Source organism: Cherax quadricarinatus, chromosome 41 (genome assembly GCF_038502225.1).
Source record: "Cherax quadricarinatus isolate ZL_2023a chromosome 41, ASM3850222v1, whole genome shotgun sequence".
NCBI lineage: Eukaryota > Metazoa > Arthropoda > Malacostraca > Decapoda > Parastacidae > Cherax > Cherax quadricarinatus.
The window spans coordinates 23,971,227-23,982,360 of record NC_091332.1 but is presented as its reverse complement, the minus strand read 5'-3'; positions in this window follow the sequence as shown (position 1 = coordinate 23,982,360).

Genomic DNA, 11,134 nt, shown 5'->3' with positions numbered 1-11,134 from the left:
TACTATCTCTCTGACTCATTTGTGTCTTCAACTTCCAATTGTGGCCTCTTGTTTCTGTGTCCCCTCCCTGGAACATCCTGTCCTTGTCCACCTTGTCTATTCCACGCAGTATTTTATATGTCGTTATCATGTCTCCCCTGACCCTCCTGTCCTCCAGTGTCGTCAGGCCGATTTCCCTTAATCTTTCTTCATAGGACATTCCCCTTAGCTCTGGAACTAACCTTGTTGCAAACCTTTGTACTTTCTCTAGTTTCTTGACGTGCTTTATCAAGTGCGGGTTCCAAACAGGTGCTGCATACTCCAGTATGGGCCTGACATACACGGTGTACAGTGTCTTGAATGATTCCTTACTAAGGTATCGGAATGCTGTTCTCAGGTTTGCCAGGCGCCCATATGCTGCAGCAGTTATCTGATTGATGTGTGCTTCCGGAGACATGCTCGGTGTTATACTCACCCCAAGATCTTTCTCCTTGAGTGAGGTTTGCAGTCTCTGGCCACCTAGCCTATACTCTGTCTGTGGTCTTCTGTGCCCTTCCCCTATCTTCATGACTTTGCATTTGGCAGGATTAAATTCGAGAAGCCATTTGCTGGACCAGGTGTCCAGTCTGTCCAGGTCTCTTTGAAGTCCTGCCTGGTCCTCATCAGATTTAATTCTCCTCATTAACTTCACATCATCTGCATTATTATTATAATCAAAAAGAAGCGCTAAGCCACAAGGGCTATACAGCGCTGCAGGGTAGGGAAGGAAGCAAGGGAATTGGATGGCAGAAGGGAGGGGGGATGATCAGCAGGTTACAGAAAACAGCGGGGCGGGGGATAGTACGGGGGTAGAGGGTAGCAAGAGATACAAGTAGAAAGGGCTGAAAGTATCAGAATTTGTGAAGTAAGTCAGTCGTTGTCAAAAAGTCAATGAGAGAGTCCGGATGAAAGGTGGGTCCATCAGCGAGAAGGGAAGGTAAAGAGAGAGCAGCGGGGCGAAGACGACGACAGAGGTAAATTCTGCGTGCTCGTTGATAAAGTGGGCAGTCCAACAGAATGTGGCTGACTGATAATGGAGCTTGGCAATTCTCACAGAGAGGAGCAAGACGCCTCTCCATGAGATATCCATGAGTAAGACGAGTATGGCCAATGCGAAGACGGGAGAGAGTAGTCTCCCAACCTCGACACTGGTGATAAGAAGACGGCCAGTAACCTATACTCGGTTTAATAGACTGAAGTTTGTTGCCGAGCATAGTAGACCAACGTTGTTGCCAACGGGTGTGAAGGTGGGAAGATATTACAGCAAAATAGTCCGTACATGGAATACCTCTATAAGAAACTGGTAGGTCATGTACTGCTGACCGCGCAGCAGTGTCTGCCTGTTCATTGCCCTGTACGTCAACATGACCAGGGACCCAACAAAAAACAATATCTTTATGCTTAGTAAAGATGCGGCGTAGCCAAAGTTGGATACGGAGGACTAAGGGGTGAGGTGTATCAAATTTTTGTATAGCCTGTAAAGCACTAAGGGAGTCTGAGACAACCACAAATGATGACACAGGCATAGATGCAATACGGATAAGTGCTGTAAGGATGGCATATAATTCAGCAGTAAAAATACTAGCTGAAGATAGTAAATGCCCTTGTACGACGCTGTCCGGAAACACTGCTGCGAATCCTACGCCGTCAGAAGACTTAGAGCCATCTGTGTACACAGCAATGGCATGAGAATGAGAGTGAAAGTGGTCAAGAAAAAGAGAGCGGGAAGCGACCGTAGACAGTTGGGCTTTCGAGCAAGGGAGGGAGAAAGAACAGACTCGAACAGCTGGAACTTCCCAGGGGGGTAGGGAAAAGTGAGATGCTACATGTACATAGAAAGGTGGTAGTTGAAGAGAAGACAAGAGCGAATGAAGGCGAAGAGAGAAGGGACGGAGTAAGCAGGGGCGGCGAACAAATAAAGAATGTCTACTAATATCAGTGACCATTCTATAAATGGAAGGATTGCGGAGATCATGAGAGCGTACATAGTAGCGCAGGCAATGGGCATCACGGCGATCGGATAAGGATGGAACGTTCGCTTCTGCATAGAGGCTTTCGACAGGGGAAGAGCGAAAAGCACCAAGGCATAAACGTAATCCTTGGTGATGAATGGGGTTAAGGCTAGAGAGAGTAGCAGGAGATGCCGCTGAATAGATCTGGTCACCATAATCAAGTTTCGATAAAATAAGGGTGGAATGTAGGTGAAGGAGGGTTCGACGATCAGCTCCCCACGAAAGATGAGCAAGGGTTTTAAGAAGGTTCAGCCGGCTGTGACAAGTTGCCTTCAGAGAGGTAATGTGAGGTTTCCAGGATAACCTACGATCAAAGAGGAGGCCCAGAAACTTGACTGTATCACGTTCAGGGATACGTGAGCCATAGAGGTACAAAGGATGATCAGAGATGACAGAGCGTCTAGTGAAAGTGATTTGGTGGGTTTTAGTGCTGGAAAATTTAAACCCATGTGTGGTGGCCCAATTGGAAACACGGTCGACTGCATGCTGGAGAGAATCTGTAAGGAGGTGACAGTCAGCGCCTGCACAGGCAATAGCGAAGTCATCAACATAGAGTGATGACCAAATATTTGATGGAAGACTAGAGGCCAAATCATTAATAGCAAGGAGAAAAGGTGTTGTGCTCAGAACACATCCCTGGGGGACACCTTCAGCTTGGACAAAGTCCGGGGAGAGCACATTATTAACCCGAACACGGAAATGCCTGTCAGTTAAAAAGTTCTTAAGGAAGGATGGTAGATTGCCTCGAAGGCCTAAGGAGTGGGCTTGGGCTAAAATATTATACCTCCAAGTTGTGTCATATGCCTTCTCAAGGTCAAAAAATATGGCAATAACTGAGTGGTTATTCGCAAAGGCATTACGAACATACGTATCCAAGCGCAGTAAGGGGTCTATGGTAGAACGTCCCTTACGAAAGCCATATTGACGAGTGGAGAGACTGTTGTGTGTCTCTAAATACCACACTAAACGTCTATTTACTAGACGTTCCATTACTTTGCAAACTGCACTGGTAAGAGCAATGGGACGATAGTGGGAGGTTTCATGTCCCGTAGTGCCTGGTTTGCGGAAAGGGAGAACAATGGCGGATTTCCACAGCTGTGGAAGAACTCCTTGTGACCAAATAAGATTGTAAAGGCGTAATAGGACTGCAAGGGCTGACTGATGTAAATGTTGTAGCATACGAATATGAATGTCGTCGGGCCCAGCTGCCGATGATCGACAAGCTGAGAGTGTTGCCTCCAGTTCTTGAAGTGTAAAAGGCACATTATACTGTTCTTCTCTGAGAGAAGAAAAGTCCAAAGGTGCTAACTCTCTGGCAGACTTTGAGGAAAGAAATGAGGGGCATAGATGGAGTCCCTGAGAAATACGGACCAGATGATTGCCAATTTCATTGGCAACATCTAGTGGGTTTGCTATATCAACACCGGCAACCCGCAGAACAGGAGCCGGGTCAGGAGAATATTTACCACTCAGTTTTCGTACTTTTTTCCAGACTGCACTCATAGAGGAAGCAGAGGTGATGGTGGAGACATAATCTCGCCAGCAAGTGCGTTTAGCGTCACGGATGACACGGCGAGCGATCGCACGCTTCTGTTTAAAATCAAGGAGTCGCTCTGTGGTTCTATTGTACCGGTACCTGCCCCATGCAGCGCGTTTCAAACGTACTGCACGAGCACAAGCAGGAGACCACCAAGGCACGCATTTCTGAGAATGCCTGCCCGAAGTTTGGGGTATAGAATGAGAAGCTGCGGTGAAAACGGAGGACGAGAAGAGGTGTAAAAGCTCATCGATGGAGGACGAAGAAGGAACCTCTTTAAAAACAGTCAGGTGTGAGTAAAGGTTCCAATTTGCCCGATTAAATTGCCAGCGTGGGGTGCGAAGAGGTGGCGAATATGAAGGGGAAGTAAGAATGATTGGGAAATGATCACTGTCATGTAAGTCCGGGAGAACAGACCAAGTAAAGTCTAATGCGGCGGAGGAAGAGCAAACTGAGAGATCTATGCAAGAGAGAGTATGAGTCCGAGGATCAAAATGGGTGTGAGTACCTGTATTTAAAACATGGAGGGGGTGGGTGGCAAGAAAAGCCTCTAACTGAATTCCACGGGAATCACAGTGAGACCCTCCCCAGAGGAAATGGTGGGCATTAAAATCACCAAGTAACAGAATCGGTGGCGGTAATGACGAAACAAGGAAGGCAAAATCCGGAATAGATAATGCCCGAGAAGGAGAGAGATATAAAGAACAGAGCGTATACCACCTATGTAAGTGGATACGGGCTGCTGTGTAATGCAGCGAAGTATGAATAAATAGCTGATGGTACGGAATATCAGTGCGGAGAAGAAGGGCACTTTCATTAAAGGTCCCATCAGGAAAAGGATCTGAAGAATACAATAAATTATAGCCTGAGATGTGAGAAATAACAGCAGAGTGTAATTTTGGTTCCTGTAAGCAAACACCAACAGGGGCAAACTGGGAGAGTAACATCTGAAGCTCACCCCGATTACCCCTGAGGCCGCGTATATTCCACTGTAAAAAGGCCATGATTGGCAATGATAAAGATACTTGAAATCCGCAGGTAAGGGTTCCTACGGACTAGAAGGGTTAGAAAAGTCCACATGCGGAGGCAGTGGAAAATGTTCAAGCAGCGAAGGAACGGTGCGCTGTGAAGAAAGGAGTTGCGCAGATGGAGCAGAGGAGAGAGAAAGAGCGGAAGGTGGATCAGTGTCCATTGATGGTTTGGTCTCTGCAATATATTCAGAGATTGCTTCAAGTGTTTCGGAATTCAAAGATGTCGTATGGGAGACAATATTGGGAATGGTAGGGGGAGGATGAGTAAAGATTGGAACTGTATTGGACTGTACCAAGGTAGGGGGGGGCGAAAGGGTGGAGGGAACTGGAGAAGCGTGGCAGGGGACAGAAGAGACAGGAACCTGGGAGGTGGCAGAAGAGGAAGAAACTTGGGAGGGAACAGGGGAGGAAGGTACATTACGAGGAGGAGGGTGAACCTCTGCACTTGTAACTGAGCCAGTGAGAGGGGAAGAACTAGGGACAGAGACAGGGAGGGTAAAATGAGGAGGTGGAAGATGGGTAGGAGGTGTTACCGGACCTTTTTTTGACTTTTGAGAAGTAGAGGGACGATTGGGAAGAGGTGTCGTACGAGGTCTCGTCGATACTGAGGCTTGTAAGAGAGAACTCGAAGAAGCGAGATTAGACTGAGGCGTTGAAGTAGGGACGTCTGAGCCGAGGACAGCAAAAGGATTAGATACAGGAGTGATTATGGGAGAGGTAACCACAGAGGTGGGTGTAGAAGATGGGATACCAGAAGTGGGGGGACGTTTTGAAACACGGGAATAAGAAACACGTGGGAGTCTCCCTTGGAGGCGGAGATGAGAAACTGCCATGGCATAAGGGAGACCTTCTGTCTCTTTGAGGTAACGGATTTCCCGCTCGTTTAAATAGACCTGACAACGGCGAGAGTACGAAGGGTGAGCCTCATGACAGTTAAGGCAAGAGGGAGATCGATTGCAAGACGTATTAGAATGGTCATCGGCACCACAGACTGGGCATTCGGCGATAGATCTGCAATATTTCGCTGGATGGCCAAATCGCCAGCAATTTCTACACTGTTGTGGTGTAGGGATCACCTTTCGAACTTGTAACCGATGTCCTGCTATATAAACGGAGGATGGGAGTTCTCGGCTGTCAAAAGTTAAACGAGCCACATTGCTAGGGTATCGTCTCCGCCCACGGGCAGGAAGAACGTAAGTGTCTACCTTGAGGATTGGGAGATCTTGGAGTTCCAGCTGTTCTAGAATGTCGGTGCCACATGTCTGGAAATTTTGTTGAACTATGGTATGGGGCAGAATAACGGTACCACTACAAGAATTGAGGGAATGATGTTTTTCAAGGGTGACAGGAACAGTATCTATATGGGAAAGACGAGAGAGCTCACGAGCCTGGGTAGCATTCTGTACGGTAATGATGCGCGTACCGCTCTTAAGAGCATGAAAAGAAATATCTTTACCAACATGGCGTAGGAGTGCCTTGCCAATACTATGGTCAGAAAGATAGGCAGTAGAGGAAGTTGGTCGTAAAGTGAAGAATTTAGTCCACTGTTCAGTCTGAAACTGAGCGTGGAAAGGTAGTGAAGGACGTGTCGATCGTTTCTGAGAAGAACGAGAAGGTGAAGGTGGAGAAGTATCATCAGCAGGTAATTGTCGTTGACGTTTAGGCGTGGGACCAGAGTTGGTCCGACGTGGAACGGGTCGGCGATTTGAAAATTGCCGCACCGTAGAGGGAGAGGCCGGAAGCATAGTCAGAGGAGAGCGAAGGTCTGATAAATCGAAGGAGTCAGTCGAGGCCTCAGTACCTGAAGCGGGTGAGGAAACAGCACCGGCAATAGGTACAGAGGCATGAGGAATGTCTGAAGAGTGGTCCAAAGACGAGGCGGGGTCAGAACGGGGTGCGGTATCAAGAAGGGGCCCGGGGGTACCAGGTTCATGGACTAGGGCTGCCATGGTTAGGTTACTTCTTTCTTTTTGTTTTTAAGAAAAAAAAAGAAAGAAGAAAAGAAAATAAAAATAAAAAAAAAGAAAAAAAAAGGGGGGACCGGGGAGGGATAGTTCCTAGGAGGAATGAAAGGGCCAGAAATCTCCCTCCGCGCCCAAGAGGACTCGACACCGCTAGTAGCGCAGATGCAGCATGGAACCCGTGCCATACCCTACCCTTCATGCCAGTAAACCAGCAATCTGGGATAGCTACCTCACATCTGCCGAGCTACCTCGGTGGACAAAAGAGAGGGCGGCCGGATATCCGCCACAAAGCATACCTCCTTCAGCCACCACCCCCGGAATCCGAAAGGTGGCTTCCAGAGATACACCCGTCGCCCAAAAGACACCCAAAGCTACTCCGGGATACCGGAGAGGGATCGGGACATCCCTAGGCAATCCAGATTCCACGGCAAACTACGCCACCGCCAAGAAACCTCAACGGAATGGGATGGACCCCGGTGTCCTTTCCCCCACCTAGGAACTAGCGCGCCTGTGGGAGAAATCACGAAGGCTAAAAAGAGAAAGGGCAAAAGGGAGGGGTGAGGAGGAGGAGGAGGAATGGAAAAAGGGGAGGATGGGGAGGATGGGATAGGGGAGGGGAGAATGGGGGGTAATTAGGTTCGGTCTGAGGAAGAAGACCGACAGGGCTAATTCCTCAGACCAAGAGCCTCTTCACCACGCCAAGGAGCCCCCCTTGAAGAGGACATCATCTGCAAACAGGGACACTTCTGAGTCTAACCCTTCCGTCATGTCGTTCACATATACCAAAAATAGCACTGGTCCTAGGACCGACCCCTGTGGGACCCCGCTCGTCACAGGTGCCCACTGTGATACATCATTACGTACCATGACTCGTTGTTGCCTCCCTGTCAGGTATTCTCTGATCCATTGCAGTGCCCTTCCTGTTATATGCGCCTGATGCTCTAGCTTCTGCACTAATCTCTTGTGTGTGTGTGTGTGTGTTGGTGTGTGTGTTGGTGTGTGTGTGTTGGTGTGTGTGTGTTGGTGTGTGTGTGTTGGTGTGTGTGTGTTGGTGTGTGTGTTGGTGTGTGTGTGTTGGTGTGTGTGTGTGTGTGTGTGTTAGTGTGTGTTGGTGTGTGTGTGTTGGTGTGTGTGTTGGTGTGTGTTGGTGTGTGTGTGTGTGTGTGTGTGTGTGTGTGTGTGTGTGTGTGTGTGTGTGTGTGTGTGTGTGTGTGTGTGTGTGTGTGTGTGTGTGTGTGTGTGTGTGACTCAACAATCAATATTTACACCAATAACTCATTACAGTTGTGACCAGGTGTGGAAGTGTGAATTGCTTATTACACTATAATTTGTTCATGATTGTAGCCATGTATAAACGTAAGTAACCATTCTACAGAATTCATTACCTTTGTAACTTGTGAGCTCATTACCTTTGTACCTAGTTCAGCTATCAAAACTTTGGAGCCCCAGTCCCTGGACCCATTACGTACCTCTGTAATCTGTAAATACCTTTGTAACTTGTCATGATTGTGACCAGACCTACCTGGAGTTCATTACCTTTGTAAATTGTGAGTTCATTACCTTTGTAAATTGTGAGTTCATTACCTTTGTAAATTGTGAGTTCATTACCTCTGTAACTTGCTCAGCTATCAAAACTTTGGAGTCCAGTCCCTGGACCAATTATGTACCTCTGTAATCTTTTGACTACCGCCCACGGGATGGGTATGGGGTGCATAATAAACATATTAAACTAACTCTAAATGCCCATAAAAATGTAATGCATGGTGGGGTACAAGATACCTTAAATTGTATTAGGGAAACTTTCTGGATTCCACAATGACGGCAAAGTGTAAAAAGGGTGATTAAATCTTGTGTAATATGTCGCCGTGTGGATGCCAGATCCTATATGTACCCAGGTCCTCCACCATTGCCAAAGGAGCGTGTACAATTAGTGAAACCATTTGATGTCACAGGTGTAGACTATAGTGGTCCAATAATTTTAACAGGTACTTCAGATGGTGTTCCACTGAAAGTGTATGTTTGTTTGTTCACCTGTACTGCTACTAGGGCAGTCCATTTAGAAGTGGCACAGGACTTGTCTGCAGAACAGTTTATACAGCTGTTTCGAAAATTTGCAGCTAGGAGATCCTGTCCGAGGTTGATGATTTCGGATAATGCCACAAATTTTGTAGCAGGTGCTCAACACTTGATAGAATTAAATAATAGTAACGATGTTCAATCTCTGTTAACCCAACGAGGGTGTACCTGGAAATTTATTACTCCTAGAGCCCCTTGGCAGGGGGGCTGTACAAAAGACTGATAGGCACAGTGAAGAGGTGTCTCCGCAAAGTACTACACCGGAAGAGAATTAATTTGGAAGAATTCCGTGCAGTGTTAGCGGAGGCAGAAAATCGTATAAGTAATAGGCCTCTCTTGTACCTGAGTGATACACCTGATGCAGATGTATTAACACCTTCTCACTTAATATGTGGAAGGAAATTGGAAGCTGCCCGTCTACAGAGATAATCCAGAAGAAAGTGATGAAGATTACGATGATGCGGCAGTGTTGTGTAATAAATTTAAAATGTTAAATAAAGTAATTGATCATTGGTCTAATGTGTGGCGTAAGGAATATCATCTTACACTACGTGAACACTTTTATGGTGCGACAGAGGCTGTAAATCGACAGAACATTCAACCAGGTGACATTGTGTTGATTGATACTGAACAACATCGAACATTGTGGCCTCTGGGCAAAGTATTGACATTGTACCCAGATGCACAAGGTGTTGTCAGGAATGTCAAAGTGTTGTGTCGTGGCCAGGAAAGTTTACGCGCAATTAATAAATTGATTCCCTTGGAATTAGGTGTTCAATCAATCGTAAATGAAAATCTGAGAGAAAGTGACATGAGTGATATGGAAGATAACACTGACCAAGTGATGCCGGAAAATGAAATCCAGGCCTAGTCACAGACCGGGCCGCGGGGGCATTGACCCCCGGAACTCTCTCCAGGTAAACTCCAGGTAAACTAGGAGAACAGCAACTCAAGCCAGAACCAGCTGGAATCGTCTCCTAAAGGAAGGAGTAATTTGAGTCGTTTAGCAACGAACTCCGGCCGGCCACAGTGTGGAAAATACTGTATATATTTTCCGGAAATATGGTAATTTATAGGTAAATAGATGCCCTATATTGTATTTTTAAAAGAAGTATGTTATCGAAAAAAAAGAAGACACACTCGCCATCTTGGTTTTGAATTGGATACAACGTTAGTGTAATGGGAAGGAATTTTCGTGCTCTAGCGGTTAAAATTGGGCTGACACCTCTCAAATAGGAGGCAAAATTGCTGGACATGCATTCCTGCATAACTTGAGATATCAGACGACTGGACAAGACAGCTCCAGGAACCTCAGATAAGCTCTCTAGATTTGTATATAATTCTGGCCAGTGTTTTCATAAATTTAGTTAGTGAGGTTTTTCTGAGTATGATAACTTAATATCCAGTCAAATTGGTGAGTGATATTAAGATATATTTTCCTTCTGTTATGTAATTGTGTATATATATATATATAACCATTTATTATTTTTAATATACAGTCCACAAAATTTATATATTTACCAGTATTCCTGGTTATACATATTTCATTGGTAATTAATAGGTCCAGCGCAACTTGTGGATATGACAGTGGTAGGTATCGAAGGGGGACATTTTTTGCGACCTAGGTGTCCCAAATTCCTACTTGTCTAACTAATAAATAATAATTATCTTTGTTCATTTACTGTTATGTATATAATGATACATTCAGCTAAATGCAATTTTCCACACAGATGTTATTATAGTTAACTTCTCCCAGATACCATAGCCCAAGATACGTGTATTCAGACCACTCTTCAACCGATCAAAGATCACATCAAGTGAACAAAGTGAAGAAATCAAAGAATATAGGCTGATAAGTAGACCAACGAGGAATAAAACAGTTGTTAAAGTTCCGCTCTAGCTCTATAAGAAGTGACTTATTACAGTCATCTACAACTATAAAATGTGGTGTGTGTGTTAGTGACTGCCTTACTAAAAGAAAGAGAAAAGTTTATAGACTAAGGAAATTGCATCAAAAGAAAAATCAACCAGTGCTTTGCAAGGGAGAGTAAAATTGCAGCCAGAAATCACCCACAGGCAAGATATACTTCATTTCTAATGAACATGATCTAAAAGATGTTCTTATGTGATGTTGGCATATCTGAGTCAGATTAAGTTCATAAGTTTATTTAGGTATAGGTACACATAAGGACGATTATCATATATAGTGCAAATTACCTAATGACTTAGTTTTTACCCACTCATCTCCACAAACAGTGTTATGCAACCTCAGTCTGCAGCTGTAATTCCATTGTGGTATACTACTGTTTCAAAATTCTGTTATTCTCCAAATACTGTAACTGTTTATTTCTCACTTATTTATGAACTTCTAGCCTTATTACCAAATAGAGTGATATTACGAAACAATTGCTAGGATCCAAGCTAGATTTGTACTCAGTATTTCATACATGTTGTGTGGAGTTTTGAGACTCTCTGACCGTGGGTTCAAATCCTGCC